We start from the raw sequence: 19,320 nt of genomic DNA on the forward strand, positions 1-19,320 counted from the left end.
TTCCTTCCAAGGAGTAAGCGTCTTTTAATTTCATGGCTGCAGTCACCATCTGCAGTGATTTTGGAGCCCAAAAATTAAAGTCTGACACTGTTTCCACTGTTTGCCCATCTATTTCCCATGGAGTGATGGGACCAGATGCCATGATCTTAGTTTTCTGAACGTTGAGCTTTAAGCCAACTTTTTCACTGTCCTCTTTCACTTTCATCAAGAGGCTCTTTAGTTCTTCTTCACTTTCTGCCATAAGGGTGGTGTCATCTGCATATCTGAGGTTATTGAGATTTCTCCTGGCAATCTTGATTCCAGCTTATGTTTCTTCCAGCCCAGCGTTTCTCATGATGTACTCTGCATATAAGTTAAATAAGCAGGGTGACAATATACAGCCTTGACGGACTCCTTTTCCTATTTGGAACCAGTCTGTTGTTCCATGTCCAGTTCTAACTGTTGCTTCCTGACCTGCATACAGGTTTCTCAAGACACAGGTCAGATGGTCTGGTATCCCCATCTCTTTCAGAATTTTCCACAGTTTCTTGTGATCCACACAGTCAAAAGCTTTGGCATAGTTAATAAAGCAGAAATAGATGTTTTTTTGGAACTCTCTTGCTTTTTCGATGATCCAGCGGATATTGGCAATTTGATCTCTAGTTCCTCTGCCTTTTCTAAAACCAGCTTGAACATCTGGAATTTCACGGTTCACGTATTGCTGAAGCCTGGCTTGGAGAATTTTGAGCATTACTTTACTAGCGTGTGAGATGAGTGCAATTGTGCGGTAGTTTGAGCATTCTTTGGCATTGCCTTTCTTTGAGATTGGGATGAAAACTGACCTTTTCCAGTCCTGTGGCCACTGCTGAGTTTTCCAAATTTGCTGGCATATTGAGTGCAGCACTTTCACAGCATCATCTTTCAGGATTTGAAATAACTCAACTGGAATTCCATCACCTCCACTAACTTTGTTCGTAGTGATGCTTTCTAATGCCCACTTGACTTCACATTCCAGGATGTCTGGCTCTAGGCAAGTGATCACACCATCATGATTATCTGGGTCGTGAAGATCTTTTTTGTACAGTTCTTCTGTGTATTCTTGCCACCTCTTCTTAATATCTTCTCCTTCTGTTAGGTCCATACCATTTCTGTCCTTTATCGAGCCCATCTTTGCATGAAATTTTCCCTTGGTATCTCTAATTTTCTAAATATATATATACATATATATATGTATATATATATATATCACTTTGCTGTACACCAGACACACAACATTGTAAATCAACTAAACTTCAATAAAAAATAAAAATTTAAAAAGAAAAATAAGATACAAACCTGATTTTCAAAAAGCAAATGCTGGCAATACCATATTCATGTGGAAAAAGTGACTTGAAAAACGGGTTATGTCCTTTTCTTTTAAATAAATAAATCAGTTTAATGCATATGTTACATGAAAATGTACCTCTTAAAGGAATTAAAACCCCAAATATATGATTCTATTTTTTCCTTAAAAAATACTCATTTGCCTATGTAGTACTGTATTTTGAAGACACACTCCTAACCAACGACCTCAGAGTAATCAGTACAGTTAAAAAAGATCATAAGTTAGTTGGTGTGTGAAACACTAGGTGATTAACACACCTTTATACCTCAGAAGCCGAAAGTAGTTCCAGGGATCAGCCTACATTTACGTACATGTTAGCTGTAACCAAGAGGCATCAAGGAACTCGGGCATCCTGTCGAGAAATTAGTCAGATTTTCTACTTCTATCCCATATTCTGAGAGGCCCTCTGGCTACAATATTACAAGGTCCTAGATAAATAGAAAAGCAAACTTTCTAATGCATTTCTGACCACCAAAGAAAGTAAATAAAATATTTTAAAGGAGTGGAAAGAAAATGGAAAGCAAAGGGAGGGAGGAAGGAACGGGGAGGAAGTTTAAGGCAAATTCAAAATTGTAACTGGCAAGCACATACATCAGTCAAGATCACTCTGGGAGCAGATGCTATTCAGTCTCTGGCCTCAGAGACTGAACTCCCATCCCTCATATGATGGGGTTGCTGGGTCTAAGGCTTGTGCATTAAGCTGGGACCCATGAAAGTAGCTTATGCAGTCCCAGGTCCGTCCTGTTCCCAAGTTCCAGGACATAAGAAATGAACATTTTCTCTGGAGGAAAGCTCTCAACTTAAGTCCTTAATACTACTGTAAATTAAATACAAACTCTCAGAAAAAATATTCCTCAAAACACGAAGCAACATAAATCAGAGTGGCCAGAAACAATAAACAACAGAAAGTGAAAGTGTTAGTCACTCACTCGTGTCTGACTCTATGTAATCCCATGGACTGTCCATGGAATTCTCTAGACAAGAATACTGGCGTGGGTAGCCAGTCCCTTCTCTAGGGGATCTTCACAACCCAGGATTGAACCCAGGTCTACTGCATTGCAGGAAGATTCTTTACCTTCTGAGCCACCACAGAAGCCTGCAAACAACAGAATTACACCCTCTATTACCAGTATTTAACATTCCTAGACACAGAATAATTCTATATATAAAATAATTCATGTAATATAATATGGATTTAAAAATACTCCCCATTTAGAAAACAGAAGTAATACTACAGAATGCCAAAGACAATAATAATATTACAAAAAGCAGCCACAAAAAATTTCAACAATTAGACTGAAAGCAGATCTCTAACCAGTGACAACTGAAGTCAGAAGACAGAAGCAGAAGATAGAAGTTATCTTCCAAGTGCTAGGAGGAAATACCTAGAAATCCCAGTGAAGCTATTTTTTAAGAATGAAAAATGTTTTCCTCTAAACAAAAACTGAGATTTTATTATCAACATAACTTCACTAAAGAAATGTTTAAAAGATATACTTTAGAAGAGAAGAAAATGAACCCAAAGAAACGTTGAAATGCAAGAAATGGTGAACAGAAAACTTGGTAAATATATAGGTAACTTTGGTAACCATAACTTTGTTTTCTATGTCTGTGAGTCTGTTTCTGTCTTATAAAAAAAGTCATTTGTATGTGTTAGATTCCACAAATAAATGATATCGTATGGTATTTGTCTTTTCTTTCTGACTTATATCACTTAATATATTAATCTCTAGATCCATTCATGTTGCTGCAAATGGCAGTATTTCATTCTTTTATGGCTGAGTAATATTCCATTATTTATGCACACACACAGATACACATATCATGTTTTTATCCACTCATCTATTGATGGACATTTAGGTCGCTTCCATGTGTGGGCTACCATAGATCGAGCTGCTATGAACGTTAGGGTACATGTATCTTTTCAAATCAGATCTTTCATCTTTTCCCAGATACATGCCCAGAAATGGGATTGCTGGATCACATGGTAACACTATGTTAGGGGATGAGAACGCAAACTCACTGATATAGAGAACAGACTGCTGGTTACTAGAGACAGTGGGAGGGTGGTGGTATTAGATGAAAGAGGTCAAAAGCTACAAACTTCCAGTTATAAAACAAATAAGTCCTGGGAATGTAATTTACAACATGGTGACTACACTTAACAATATCATATTGCTTATCTGTAAGTTGCCAAGAAAGTAATTTTTAGAAGTTCTCATCACAAGGAGAAAAAATTATAACTATGTACAGGGAAAGATATCAACTAGACTTACTGCGTGATTATTTCATAATACATACAAATATCCAATCATTATGTTGTACACTTGAAGCTAATATAATGTTGCTGCTGCTGCTGCTGAGTCACTTCAGTCGTGTCCGACTCTGTGCGACCCCATAGATGGCAGCCCACCAGGCTCCCCCGTCCCTGGGATTCTCCAGGCAAGAACACTGGAGTGGGTTGCCATTTCCTTCTCCAATGCATGAAAGGAAAAGTGAAAGTGAAGTCGCTCAGTTGTGTCTGACTCTTAGCAACCCCATGGACGGAAAATCCTCCATCCATGGGATTTTCCAGGCAAAAGTACTGGAGTGGGGTGCCATTGTCTTCTCTGAATATAATGTTGAAAAGTGTGAAAATGTTAGTTGCTCAGTCATGTTTGACTCTTTGCAACCCCACGGACTGTAGCCCACCAGGCTCCTCTGTTCATGGAATTCTCCAGGCAAGAATACTGGAGTGGGTTGTCATTTCCTACTCCAGGGAATCTTCTATACCCATTGATCAAACCCAGGTCTCCTGCATTGCAGGGGGATTCTTTACCATTTGACCACCAGGGAAGCCCATGCTGAAGTGGGCTGCCATTTCCCCAACCCAGGGATCGAACTTGTGTCTCTAACGTCTCCTGCATTGGCAGGTGGATTCTCCATCACAAGCATCACCTGGGAAGGCCCAATATAGTGCTACATGTCAATTATATCTCAGAAAAAAAGAGAGGCTGATGAGTTACAATACTCTAAGGTGCTGTGTCATTTGGAAGAGAGGTTATGATACCGATTAACTGCATTCTCAGTGGGGGAAAAGGAGCATGGCCTTAATCCACCTGAACGTTGCCTCACACCCCAGACCTGCTCTCCCTAGTTGTAGTATAGGCCGGAAGGGGTGGGGGGTGAGACCAGCAGATCTGATGCATTTCCTGACAGAACAGAATTCTGGGTGGGTTCCCTGAGAGCAGAGGAAGAGCCCTGAGCAAAGAAAAGGCCTGGAGGAGAAGGAAAGGCAGAGAGTCTGGGCAGCCAAACTTTCATCTGTCTCCAAAGTAATCTGCTTACCCTGATCTGCAGGCTGGGCATGGCTATGTTTGTGGAGGGCTTTGTAGGGGCTGGGCATTGTTTGACTATAGCAAACGGGCTTAGAGATGAGTGATTTGTAAAGTTACTGCAAGGACTGGTAGGCAAGGATGTGTTTGAGTTTCTGGGTTTTGCCCATCAAGAGGTATTGAGAAGAGAAAGGTTTACGTTCGACTAGGAAAGCCCAATTTCCTCCTGGAATGTTTCCGTTAGATGCAGTCTGACCTCATCCACCCCCATCAATGTTCCTGATGGGAAAATAAAAATCATAGCCAATACCTTCCTTCTTCAAAAGCTTCCTCGCAACCTGGTTATGTAGTTGAGGTCTTCCTCAGTACTAGGGTCGGCATCCAGGAAAACAACCCAAAGCAGCTTCTTGTGGTCATTTCTTTGTCACGTTTCATGACAAACTGGCAAATGGGACTTAAAGGGGGAGAAGGAGGTGAGAAGAGAGTTGCAGAGGAGCAGCACTGTAAGTGGAACGTTAACCTGTGGAATGTAGGTTCCCTTTTACTTAATCCTAAAGCAAATAGTAGAAAGTCAATAGCAAGGAAGAAACTGCAGGACTCATTTCAATGCCAGCTCCAAATTATTTATAAACTATCTATTATTCAGATTATCTCTCCCTCTGATGAAGTCCATTTGAAGAATTAGTTAGTGGTGACAGTAGTTAATAACTGCCCTGTTACCATAACTTTAGAAGCATGAGAAGTGACTCTACCCTAGAGAGCTGCTAAGAACAAAAGGTGTTGCCTAGCTGAGACCAACAGGCTACTCCAGCATACACACCTGCCCATGGGATCATATAACCCCTCAGTTACATAATGTGGGAGTTTTTTAATTTGCTATTTTTTTTTCAGTTTTTAATTGGAGGAAAATTGCTTTACAATGTTATGTTGGTTTCTGCCATACAACAACACGAATCAGCCATAATTATATGTATATTCCCTCCCTCTTGAGTCTCCCTCCCCTATTCCACCCCTCTAGGTCATCACAGAGCACATAACATGTTTTATAACCCCTGCCTAAAGGACAGACCCGTGAACTTAATATCAAACACACTATTTCCTGATTTTCCAACTTGCCTGTAGTTGCCCTGAGTGTTGTTAACTATCTGCTATGGGCACAGAGAAGACAATGCCCAGTGAAATACTGTTGCTGATAATTGCAAAGTATTTCCCCCAGCCCCAAAAAGGACTATGTATTGGTAACCCCAAGGAGTCTTGCATTCAAAATCCACATTATTGAAGGGGCAGCACAGTGAGGAATTAAAGAGATATCTTTAATATTTTCAACCAATGAAATTAATATTTTAGAAAATCAGTCAGCAAATATTTATAAGATTTCATCATACTATATATTTGGTTATGGCAGAAACATGAAGAATGACCCTTGGATTCCATATAAAAGAGATCCAAACTGAAAAGGCACAAAGCAAATGAGCCAGAGGGATCCTGTTGGCTGATGTATCTCCTAAATAAGAGCTCTTAAATAAACCAAAACCTCATGAATTCTTGGGGTGAAGATTCATAAAGTCTTCATAGAGTTAAAAGAGATGATTGCAAAATTCTTTCCTTCCTCTCTCCCTTATCCAGTGCACAGAGGCTAAGATAACCAGTCTAGTGTTCTTAACTCCACTCAGTAATTGTCCAACTTGAATTCATACAGATATTTTTAAAGAAAAATGTGTCCTCAAATCTCCCAGTGTTGACTATTGTTTTTAGTGCGTTTTTTAGAAAGCAACCAAAATAAAACCAAGTACGAAATCTTTAGATGTATCACCTTTAACCAATACAAAACAAAGTACATGTAGAAACGAATACAACCCAACTACAAAACCATTCGCACCCAAGCACTGTTTACAATAGCCAAGATATGGAAGCTCCCTATAATAAATGCCTGTCAACAGAGGAATAAAGAAGATGTGGTAAGATGTGGTGTGTGTGTGTGTGTGTGTATATACATACACACACACACACACACACACACACACACAATGGACTATTACTCAGCCATAAAAAATATCATTGGTAGCAACACGGATGGACTTAGAGATTATCATATTAAGTAGACAAAGATAAGTGTCATATGATATCACTTATATGCAGAATCTAAAAAACATGATACAAATGAACTTATTTACCAAATGGAAATAGACTCAGAGACATAGAAAATACTTATGGTTACCGAAGGAGAAAAGGCAAGAGGAGGTAGGGATAAACTAGAAGTTCAGCATTAACAGAGACAAACTACTCTACATAAAAAAGACAAACAGGGACCTACTGTGTACCACAAGCAACTATATTCAGTATGTTGCAATAAACTATAATGGAAAAGAAGCTGAAAAAGAATTATATATGTGTGTGATAGTATATACACTATAAATTCTATGTACTATATATAGTGTATAGTTTATTTACAGCAGAGGAATTTATATATATATATATATATATATATATATATATATATATACACACACCAGAAACTAATGCAACATTATAAATCAACTATACTTCAATAAAAATTTCAAAGTACATAAATAAAACCAATAGCATTCCAAATAGTATGAATAAAACATACTATATGATGTTCTGCTGAAACCACACTGCTGCCCAAATGAAGACTTATGTGGTGCTGGTCACTGAGTGCTGTAGCGCGGGGCCCTTTTGAGCTCAGCAAGCATTTACCTCCACATTCAATGCAATGACTGTATTCTCCCACCACTTTCCCCACTGGAACTACTGTGAAACCTTTCTTCATCAACCTGCTCTGTCAGCATTTGGTCTCTAAATATAAATAGTACTTGGGTATCAAATTAATTCAACTCACTTTTCTTAAGAGCCCTCTACATTTATTTTGGTTTGACTTGACACTAATTTGAACACAAACCAAAAACCTAAAGGCAGGCAGAGACACAAAAATCATGTCACAGTGCTTAGTTATAAGATCGTTATCCAAAGATATAGAATTATGTCTAAATTTTTACTGCCATCCAAAATGAAGCAACCTTTTAAAATTCTTACGGAAGAATCACAAACCCCCAAGGTCTACAAATGCTCAGACTCACCTTCCAATGTAAGAAATGCCCTGTGGAATGCTGTGACCAAGTTCTTACAAATAACCTGCCCTTAATGTGGACTTGAAACTAAGAACATACTTGATCAGAACAACTAAGAACAAACAAAGATCAGAACCATGAGGGGTGAGGTTAGGAGCTGAAGGAGATGTGGAACAGCTAGGATATAGGATAAAATCAGAGTTGACATAAGACAATAACAAAAATTGCCAAGGAGCAGACACAGAGTCCAGCAGAGATGTGACTTGTTCCCACAAGTGCCGAGTGCCCTTTCTGAGGCCCCACGCTCTCTCACTGTGTCTTAGTTTTCAGAATAAAGAAAATGCAGTATTTAAGAGCTTTCTCAGAGACTACAGTTTATTTTTTAAATTAATTTTTATTGGAATATGGTTTCTTTACAATTTTGTGTTCGTTTCTACCATTCACTTTCTAGCAAAGTCAATCAGCTATATGTACACATATGTCCCCTCTTTTTTGGATTTCCTTCCGTTTATTTCACCACAGAACATTGAGTTCCCTGTGCTATACAGCAGGTTCTCATTAGTTATTTATTTTATACATAGTAGCGTATATATGTCAATCCCAACCTCCCCTTTATCTGTGTCCATTTGTTTGTTCTTTATGTCTGCATCTCTACTCCTTCCTTGGAAATAGGTTCATCTGTACAGCCCATGAGGTCGCTAAGAGTCGGACACGACTGAGCGACTTCACTTTCACTTTTCACTTTCATGCACTGGAGAAGGAAATGGCAACCCACTCCAATATTCTTGCCTGGAGAATCCCAGGGACGAAGGAGCCTGGTGGGCTGCTGTCTATGGGGTCACACAGAGTCAGACACGACTAAAGAGACTTAGCAGCAGCAGCAGTATCATTTTTCTGGGCTTTCCTGGTGGCTCATAGCATTTTTCTGGATTTCACATATATGTGTTAAAATAACTGGTTTTCTCTTTCTGACTTGCTTCACTCTGTATGACAGTCCCTAGGTCCATCCACATCTCTACAAATGACCCAATTTCATTCTCTTTTGTGGCTAATATTCCATAGTATATATGTATCACATCTTCTTTATCCAGTCCTCTGCTGATGGACATTTAGGTTATTTCCATGTCCTGGCTATTGTAAATAGTGCTGTAATGAACACTGCGGGTACATGTTTTGAACTATGGTTTTCTCTGCGTATATGCCTAGTAGTGGGATTGCTGGGTCCCAATTGGTAGTTCTATTTTTAGTTTTTTAAGGAACCTCTATACTGTTCTCCATAAGACTATAGTTTAAAGAGATCTGAAACATAATCCAAACTTGAGATTCTACAAAATAGGCCCTGTAGTGCCATTGAGAGAAAGTTCCCATCATTGTGTTAGTTTTTAGTCATCTGCATCTTTGCCTCCACTAGCCTGAGATCCACTGTCTACACTGCTCTGTGGTCTGGGAGGGCAACCCCTGTAAACTGAATCTCCCCGATTCCTGCATCAGGAACTCAACTTCTGGTTGGTTTGGGCCAATGGAAGCCCTGGTAGGAGATGAGAGCAAGGGAGGAGAGGGAAGCTGGGGTGTTTCTTTCCACTCCCCACATGCTCATCACCACTGCTGGAAACTGCATCCCTCCACAGACCCAGCAGGCATTTGCTTCCTCCACTGTAGTTCCAAGTGCTCATGAAACACTTTCAGTCCAGGGCTGGCCACAGTTTCCCACTGCTGTAGTTTCTTGTTGGTTCTCACACCTCACACACACTTCTATGAGCCACCCTTCACTTAATTCTCTTCATTCAAACCAATGAGGTGAATTTCGTGTGTCCTGCTGGGATCATTACTGACACAATCATTAAATCTGGTCAGACAAATCAGTACTATATGAACCTCTAGGTGAAGATTAGACTCTCAAAAATTAAGATTAAAAAAAATCACATCATCTATGAGAAAAGCACTCACTATCTATCAGGAAGATAATCAAATAAACTGTAAAACTGGCCTTGACCTTCTAAGTTCATAGTGAAAATTTCAGCTTAAGAAAAACAATAATTTGGGGGGAAAAAAGCTATATTCGTGACAAAGTTGATTACATTTTCAACTACAGCAGAGGAAGTTTTGGAAACAATCTTAGATGCCTAATAGTAAGGCAACAGTTGAATTATGATAAATGAACTTGATGGATTATGATGTTACCATGATATATGATTATAATTAAGATTTTATAGTAGCAAACAATAGTAAGCAAAACAGATTTGAACATCTGAATTTTAATTATGTAAGAACAAATATGCATACTCCTAAACATTCATATCAATAACCTCAGATATGCAGATGACACCACCCTTATGGCAGAAAGTGATGAACTAAAAAGCCTCTTGATGAAAGTGAGAGAGGAGAGTAAAAAAGTTGGCTTAAAGCTCAATATTCAGAAAACTAAGATCATGGCATCTGGTCCCATCACTTCATGGCAAATAGATGGGGAAACAGTGGAAACTGTTTATTTTGGGGGGCTCCAAAATCACTGCAGATGGTGATTGCAGCCATGAAATTAAAAGACGCTTACTCCTTGGAAGGAAAGTTATGACCAACCTAGACAGCATATTAAAAAGCAGAGACCTTACTTTGCCAACAAAGTTCTGTCTCGTCAAGGCTATGGTTTTTCCAGTAGTCATGTATGGATGTGAGAGTTGGATGGTGAAGAAAGCTGAGCATCGAAGAATTGATGCTTTTGAACTGTGGTGTTGGAGAAGACTCTTGAGAGTCCCTTGGACTGCAAGGAGATCCAACCAGTCCATCCTAAAGGAGATCAGTCCTGGGTGTTCATTGGAAGGACTGATGTTGAAGCTGAAACTCCAATACTTTGGCCACCTCATGCGAAGAGTTGACTCATTTGAAAAGACCCTGATGCTGGGAAGGCTTGGAGAAGGCAATGGCACCCCACTCCAGTGCTCTTGCCTGGAAAATCCCATGGACAGAGGAGCCTGGTAGGCTACAGTCCATGGGGTCGCTAAGAGTCGGACACGACTGAGCGACTTCACTTTCACTTTTCCCTTTCATGCACTGGAGAAGGAAATGGCAACCCACTCCAGTATTTTTTTTTTTTTTAATAAATTTATTTATTTTAGTTGGGGGCTAATTACTTTACAACATTGTAATAGTTTTTGCCATACATTGACATGAATCAGCCATGGGTTTCACTCCAGTATTCTTGCCTGGAGAATCCCAGGGACGGCGGAGCCTGGTGGGCTGCCGTCTATGGGGTCGCACAGAGTTGGACACGACTGAAGCGACTTAGCAGCAGCAGCAGCAGCAGCAGCTGGGAAGGATTGGCAGGAGGAGAAGGGGACAACAGAGGATGAGATGGCTGGATGGCATCACCGACTCGATGGACATGGGTTTGGGTAAACTCTGGGAGTTGGTGATGGACAGGGAGGCCTGGCGTGCTGCGGTTCATGGGGTCGCATAGAGTTGGAGATGACTGAGAGACTGAACTGAACTGAAACATTCATAGGTGGAGCAGAGTAAATGAATCGGCCTGCTAATGCAGGAGATGTGAGTTCGATCCCTGGGTTGGGAAGATCCTCTGCAGGAGAAAATAGCAACAACATTCCAATATTCCTGCCTGGAAAATTTCACGGACAGAGGACCCTGGTGGGCTACAGTCCATGGGATCACAAAGAATCAGATACTACTGAACACACACGAAGACATTCAATAAAATTTCACAAAACTAAATCCCAAGTTGGAGGATTCAAATTCTATTTCTTCTCTGAAATATCCTTAGAAGAAAAACAAAGGGCATAATACTCAGAGATTCATGGCTACACCTGGTGACAAGAGAGGAGCATTCTGGGAGATCAAGGCTCCTCCAGACTCTTTCCTGCTCTTCAATCAACCAACAGCCTTGAGCAGAACACTGAACTTCAGTCTCCATTTTTTTCCCTCTGCAATAGGATTGACTCCTGTCCCACTCACAAGAATGCAAAGTCAATGAAACCTAACAGGACTGAACAATATTTTTTTGCTTTCCTGTACCTTCTCAGAAGAAGAGGAAGGCAACAGAGGATGAGATGGTTGAATGGCATCACTGATTCAATGGACATGAACTTGGGAAAATCTGGGAAATGGTGAGGGACAGGGAAGCCTGGCATGCTGCAGTCCATGGGGTCACAAAGAGTCGGACATGACTTGGCGACTGAACAACAATAACAGCCTGCCTCACTGTATACAGTGACTGTATACGCTGACTCTAGCTGGGACAATGTCAAGTGAAGGCATTTTCTCAGATTTTGTGGTGCAGGCTTTGTGAGCTCTGTTTCAGAGACTGAGCAGTTTCTTTAGAAAGTGGTAAGATGAACATCGTCATTTGGGGGCCTTCATGGGATGTTTTAAAATATGTTCCATGCTCCTCCTTAAAGAGATTCTATCTAGCAGAGTGATAACAGATTGACGGCCGTGACCTTGTTCAAATTCTCCTAACTCCTTTCACAATGAAATCAGGGCTCTAGCTGCTGGTGTCTGTGGGCTGGGTGCCAAGGTGCTGTAACGAGGGTCACATATCATCCCCCACCCGAAGACTATCGTCTCAGTTCACTATTAATGTGCTAATACCATCAGCAAACATGCTGAGAGAGGAGAAATCCAAGAGAAACATGCTATCCCCATTCCCAAGGTGTATTTTCTTTAAACAGCAGTTGTCAAAAAGGCAATGTCTTTGTGCTGAAGACAAATATTGACACCATATCAACATTACAACAAAATGCTTTTACAGGCATAAAGCTCTTTATGCTTTAATTTTGAACTGATGATTTGATATCTTCCTGAACTACACATTTTAGCAGAGTTTCCTAGCCTAAAACATTTATTGGTCTAGAATATACATCAACTTGAAATACTGCCATTCCTATTTCATAGCCAAGTGGATGATAATTTTAATTACACATTAATTCCAATGTATTACCTGCATAGGCAGTTATTGTTTTAACGGGGTAAGGATTAATGGGCAGGTGTTCTGCTATAATTTCACTGAAGAAGAAATAGAGAAATTATACATGATTCATTTTCTTATTTCTCCAAGCTGAATAATATTAATAACACTGCCACCTTACATTTATAAAGCACTTTTATTTTTCAAAGTGCTTTTGTATCTGGAATTACATTTTCCTAGATCTTTTACCCTTGACAAATCCTTCCAGATAACACACAACTCTACAGTTTTTCAACTCTCTCTCAGCCATATATTTTATGTATGTGTGTGTTTATATCAATGGGATATGGTGAGAGGTAATAGAATAACCACAACCTTTACAGAAGACACACCTGGGTTCAACGCTCAGCTTAACCACCTATTACAGGTGTGCTGTGCATGTGCTAAGTTATTTCAATCGTGTCTGACTCTTTGCAACCCCATGGACTGTAGCCTGTCAGGCTCCTCTGTCCCTGGGATTTTCCTGGCAAGAATACTGCAGTGGGTTGCTATTTCCTTCTCCATGGGATCTTCCCAGAGATCAAACCAGCATCTCTTACATCTCCTGCATTAGCAGGCGGGTTCTTTACCACTAGAGCCACCTGGGAAGCCCTACCTATTATATGACCTTAGATGAATTACTATGAGCATCAGTTGTGTCAGATTTTAAATGGGGATAATATCACCTTCCATCAGTGGCTATTGGCAGGACTAGATAAGATGTAACTTATGAAAAGAGCCTGACATGCAGCAGACACTCAGTAAATAAAACATACTGCTGTTATTAGCAGCTATTTCACTCTGTCAAACACTGTCTTGCTCCTGATTTATTTTCTTCAAAATATCTGGATTCAAAGAAATTTAATGAAGTAGAATATCAAGAATAACAAAGTTACTCCCAGAAAGTATACCAGAAGTACTACATCAGTGCACTCTTGGACACCTTCTGTGTGGAGGGCTCTTTCCCAGCCAATAGTCTGCAAAACCTCATCCATCTCATTTCTATCTGACTGTAAGGTTAATAGGACTGTGGATAAACCCCAGTGTTAATTATCTGGCTTTCCAGTTTTCTAAGTTTAAAAGTATAGTGAGTCGTTTATTTTTCGGGAATTCAGCTGCAGAAGTTGCTTGTATATTTTTGAGATTAATTGTTTGTCTGTTGCTTCATTTGCTATTATTTTCTCCCATTCTGAAGGCTGTCTTTTCACCTTGTTTATAGTTTCCTTTGTTGTGCAAAAGCTTTTAATTTTAATTAGGTCCCATTTGTTTATTTTTGCTTTTATTTCCAATATTCTGGGAGGTGGGTCATGGAGGATCCTGCTGTGATTTATGTCGGAGAGTGTTTTGCCTATGTTTTCCTCTAGGAGTTTTATTGTTTCTGGTCTTACGTTTAGATCTTTAATCCATTTTGAATTTATTTTTGTGTACGGTGTTAGGAAGTGTTCTAGTTTCATTTTTTCCTTAAAAAACTGGGAATAGAACTGCCATATGACCCAGCAATCCCCCTGCTGGGCATATACACCGAGGAAACCAGAATTGAAAGAGACGCGTGTACCCCAATGTTCATCGCAGCACTGTTTACAATAGCCAGGACATGGAAGCAACCTAGATGTCCATCAGCAGACGAATGGATAAGGAAGCTGTGGTACATATACACAATGGAATATTACTCAGCCATTAAAAAAAATACATTTGAATCGGTTCTACTGAGATGGATGAAACTGGAGCCCATTATACAGAGTGAAGTAAGCCAGAAAGAAAAACAACAATACAGTATACTAATGCATATATATGGAATTTGAAAGATGGTAACGATAACCCTATATGCGAGACAGAATAAGAGACACAGATGCATGGAACAATTTTATGGACTCTGAGGGAGAAGGTGAGGGTGGGACGTTCTGGGAGAATAGCATTGAAACATGTATATTATCATATGTGAAACAGAACACCATTCCATGTTCGATGCATGTGACAAGGGCTCAGGGCCGGGGCAATGGGATAATCCAGAGGGATGGGATGGGGAGGGAGGTGGGTGGGGGGTCCAGGAAGGGGAACACATGTAAACCCGTGGCTGATTCATGTCAATGTATGGCAAAAACTATTACAATATTGTAAAGTAATTAGCCCCCAACTAAAATAAATAAATTTATTTAAAAAAAAAAAAAGTATAGTGAGATGGGGAGGGAAATGGGAGGGAGGTTCTAAAGGGAGGGGATATATGTAACCCAATGGCTGATTCATGTTGAGGTTTGACAGAAAACAGCAAAATTCTGTAAAGCAATTATCCTTCAATAAAAAATAATTTTTTTGAAAGTATATACTTGAATAAATAATGCTCTTTGACTGCTGTGGGAGCGAGCCTCTGCAATGGCCCTCATTGACCTCACCTCCTGGTAATCATATCCTTAGCAGTGTTCTCCCCTTCCTCCAACACAAACACACTGAAGCAAGGGCTGGTTTATTACACAACTAATAGAATTAGGAGGAAATGATAGTATATGACTCCTTAGGCTATGTCATAAAAAACACTGGAGTTTCTGCCTTGGTCTCTGGGATCACCCGCTCTAGGGAAAGTCAAACACTGTGTCGTAAGGACACTCAAGTCATTCCATGAAGAGGGACCAACTTGCCAGCACCAGCTGGCAGCTATGCGAGTCACCTTAGACATTAATCCTCTAGCCTCCATCAGGCCTTCAGACGACTGCAGCCCTGGCCAACATCAGACTACAATGTCACTAGAAACTCTCATACAGAATCTCCCAGCCAATCCACTTCAGAATTCCTGAACCACAGAAACCATGAGAGATAATAAATGATTGTTGCTGTTTTAAGGAATTAAGTTTTGGAAGGCTCTGTTACACTGCAATAGACTATTATTACACTAACAAGGGTAATTTGGCAATAATATGAATTTGAATAACGTGGCCCCTCCACTGTAAAGCTACGTAATCCAAAGAACATGTAGATGAACAACACATCCCTCCTATTCATGAGAAAGTGGCTTTAAAACAGACACTACTTTCACATTTTAAGCATCATTATATCACACATCATAAGCTAATCCCCTAAATGTGATACTAACTTCAAAAGCCTAAAAAAATAACATACTTGATTACACAAAAATGTAAAATATCTAAATGGACAAACTAAGTAAAAATTTAATGATGAATGAGGAAAATCATCAGCAATGTAGGCTAGACAGAGGCTAGGCTAGTTTCTCAAAGGATCTGACGTTGAATCATCCATTTGACCATGAAAACATCCCAACAAAGTATATAGAGAAGTTATTAGAAGCTCCATTTACAGATGTGAAAACTGAAACAAGTTTAAACAACTTATCTAGTTAATGGCAATATCTAATTCACTATAACAAGGAAAATCTCCCAACAATATGAGCTTTCTTTCCACAAGTCTATGCTTAACTTGGGGAAAAAAAAATCATTAGCATCATTGATATCTGTGGTCATTATGGTATACATAATACATACCACAGAGTATAACACAACATGATTCTCTTAAGTACCTTGCACAAAAGATGGCCCTTTGAAATAGCTGGGATCAGTCTCTTCAGACATGTTCTTGGCAATGATTGGCTGACACCTAAAATGAAAGTCAACGGGGCTTACTTAGATGGAAGGCTTGGGTTCTCCTAATAACACTTCAGGCTTCTTTCTCTGCATCTGTCACTGAAGATTAGCCCTCAGAGTAGCACTCTGTGAACCCCCTTCATGTTAAAAATGAACTTTAAATTTCAACATTCCCTACAGTCCTAATTTCCAGACTGCTGACAGCTGAGCTTTCACAGAGAACAGCCTTGATGACTTCTGTGTTAAGCCTTAGGGTACAATTTCCTTTTCTCAGCTATGTGGGGTCTTGATATGGTTTTAGGACAGCAGAAAAGAGCTGTATAAGGATGTTTTTCTTTAACTAGTTACTTAATTCAGCAGCAAAAAATGCTAACATTTTTCAAAAAGAAATATACAGCCAAACCCTGGATTCCTAGATCAAAATGAAATATTGCCTGGCATTGAGATAAAAGAATTATTTATAAGACTTTTCTCCAAAGACTGTATATTCAGAAAAAAAGAGTTGAAAGAGCAATTAGCCATAAGCTCTTATTTTTTCTTTCAATTCTTAAATTCCATACTGTAATCCTTGATTTAGAAGTTGGTGTGTGAGTAAGGTACTAAGTAAGAGCTTCAGATGCTATCAGGTCAACCCCTTGAAGAAGCTCTTTTAACAATTCTGTCCACAGCTTTCCTTCCCTTTGCTTTATTGTGTTTTCTGAGGGAAAGAGAAAGGAATTAAATTTCTAGCGTCAAGAAAAATGCATGCTGTGAGTGCTAAGTTGCTTTAGTCATGTCTGACTCTTTGGGACCCTAAGGACTGTAGCCTGCCAGGCTCCTCTGTCCATGGGATTCTCCAGGCAAGAATACTGGAGTGGGTTGTCATGCCCTCCTCCAGGGGATCTTCCAGACCCAGGGATCAAACCCATGACTCCTACGTCTCTTGCACTAACAGGCAGGGTTCTTTACCACTAGCAGCACCTGGGGCACATACCCAAATCTGACAGTAGTCAACCAGTTACTATTCCATCTTGGAAATGAACAAGGATTTTTTTCCAGTCCAAAACCCTACATCCTCTCAATACCTTATATAGCAAAGACACCTTATATGGTAAAGTTAATTGGTCTCCTAAAAATGTAACCATGTAGTTCACTCCAGGAAACCACCTAAACGCACTTTTTGTCCTTGTCAGTAAAAGCCCTACCCCAAGAGCGGAGAAGCCTCCCAGATGTGTGTCATAAGGGAAAGAACATGAGGAGATATGAGTTTTATTCCCAGATCACTTACTAGCTATTTTCCTATTAAAAATAAAACACTAGAGAATATGTTGAGATTCAAATGGAATAATACACATGAAAGTACTATACACTTGAATAGAGTTTGCAACATATTTTACTTAATATGACTCCCCCCTGGCCTATAACAGGAAGCCATACATAACACTGCCCCCCTAACCAGGACAGAAAACTTAACAGTGGAGGGGTCTGTCTTCCCATCTTCAATGTTATTTATCTTTCTCAACTTCATGGCAGAATTTAAATCTGGACGTTAACCTGGATATCCTTTTAATCTCACTGGAACACCATCCTATTTCCCAACCTAAAATACAACTCTCAGCAAAACCACCCAGGAGCACTATAGAGTCCTGTGAAAACATTTAAAGGTTCTGCATTCCTCAAATAGGGGGATCATATAATGCATCCTCCACTTCTGAAAGAGAAAGGGGACACCAGATAATTTCACCAGGACCAACACCACCTTCTTTACAAGCTTCTAGTCTGTTGTTCCAGTCTGTTTCCAGGGGTTCTAACTTTTAATGACACGGAAAAAAATGTATATTTTGTCCCTTTTAAAACATTGGAAAACATGGAAAGATAAGAGGAATAATAATAATGGACCAAGAACCTACTAATCTCCAGGGACTTAACATATGCTATTCCATTTAAGTTTAACAGTAACACTAAATGGAAGTAGTAAATTTTTTCTTCCAGTTTTATTGAGATATAATTGACATACGGCACTATCGACTGAGCACACACATGCACTGTCTTAAGTTTAAGGTGTACAGCATAATGACTTGCATCACGAAATGATTATCACATTGTTTAGTGAACATTCATCCTCTCATATAGATACAACATGAAACATATGGAGGAAATTATTTTTTTCTTATGAAGAGAACTCTTAGGATTATTCTCAATGTATATATAGTATAGCAGTGTTAATTATATTTATCACATTGTACATAACACCACTAGTATTTGTCTTGTAACTGCAAGTTTTCACATTTTGACCACCTTCATCCAGTTTCCCTTCCTCCCACCCCCTCCTCTGGTTAACCACAAACCTGACCTCTTTTTCTATAGATTTGTTTGGTTTTGAAGTATAAATGACCTATAAAACTAGGTTAGTTGCTGGTATACAACAGTGATTTGATACTTTTATACATTTCAAAATAATCAAGATAAGTCATCTGTCACCATATAAAGATATTATGTAATTACTGACTATATTCCCCACATTGTACATTTCATAACTGTGACTTATTTATTTTGTAGCTGAAAGTTTATTCCTCTTAATCTCACATACTTCTCCCCTCCTCATTCCTCCCTCCTCTCTGGCAACCACTTGTCTGTTCTATGTATCTGTAACTCTGTTTCTGTTTAGTTATGTTTGCTCATTTGTCCCCTTTCTTAGATTCTACACATAAGTCAAATCATACAGTATTTATCTTTCTCTGACTTATTTCACTTAGCATAAAACCCTAGGTCCATCCATGTTACAAATGGCAAGATATCATTCTTTTTGTTTTTAAGATTATAAGCCCTTTATTTTCTTCAATATCAAACTCTCAAAATTTAATAGAACGAATATACAGAAAAGTAGAATTCAGTACACCTGAAAAGCACTATGAACCAATTAAACATAATTAAGATTTATAAAATTTTCACACAACAGTAGGATACAAATTCTCTCCCAGTTCCCATAGGAACTTGACTATAAACTAGGAGACAATGGAACATATCCAGG

The 19,320-nt window shown here is 39.3% G+C and overlaps 1 protein-coding gene across 14 annotated transcripts in view; it reads right to left on the bottom strand.

The window, feature by feature from the left end:
* Positions 1–19,320, bottom strand: part of LYPD6B (LY6/PLAUR domain containing 6B) — a 229,257-nt gene that overhangs the window by 119,438 nt on the left and 90,499 nt on the right. For 3 of the 14 annotated variants that reach the window (XM_081580525.1, XM_081580521.1, XM_081580527.1), the window contains one exon: positions 16,247–16,323. The exons of the other annotated variants lie outside the window; for them this stretch is intronic. The gene's annotated coding sequence lies outside the window, so the exon portion shown is untranslated. The remainder of the gene's footprint in view (positions 1–16,246; positions 16,324–19,320) is intronic. 14 annotated transcript variants of the gene reach the window in all.

This window comes from Giraffa tippelskirchi, chromosome 3 (genome assembly GCF_054371585.1).
Source record: "Giraffa tippelskirchi isolate mGirTip1 chromosome 3, T2T-mGirTip1v1.2.pri, whole genome shotgun sequence".
NCBI classification, from domain to species: Eukaryota; Metazoa; Chordata; class Mammalia; order Artiodactyla; family Giraffidae; genus Giraffa; species Giraffa tippelskirchi.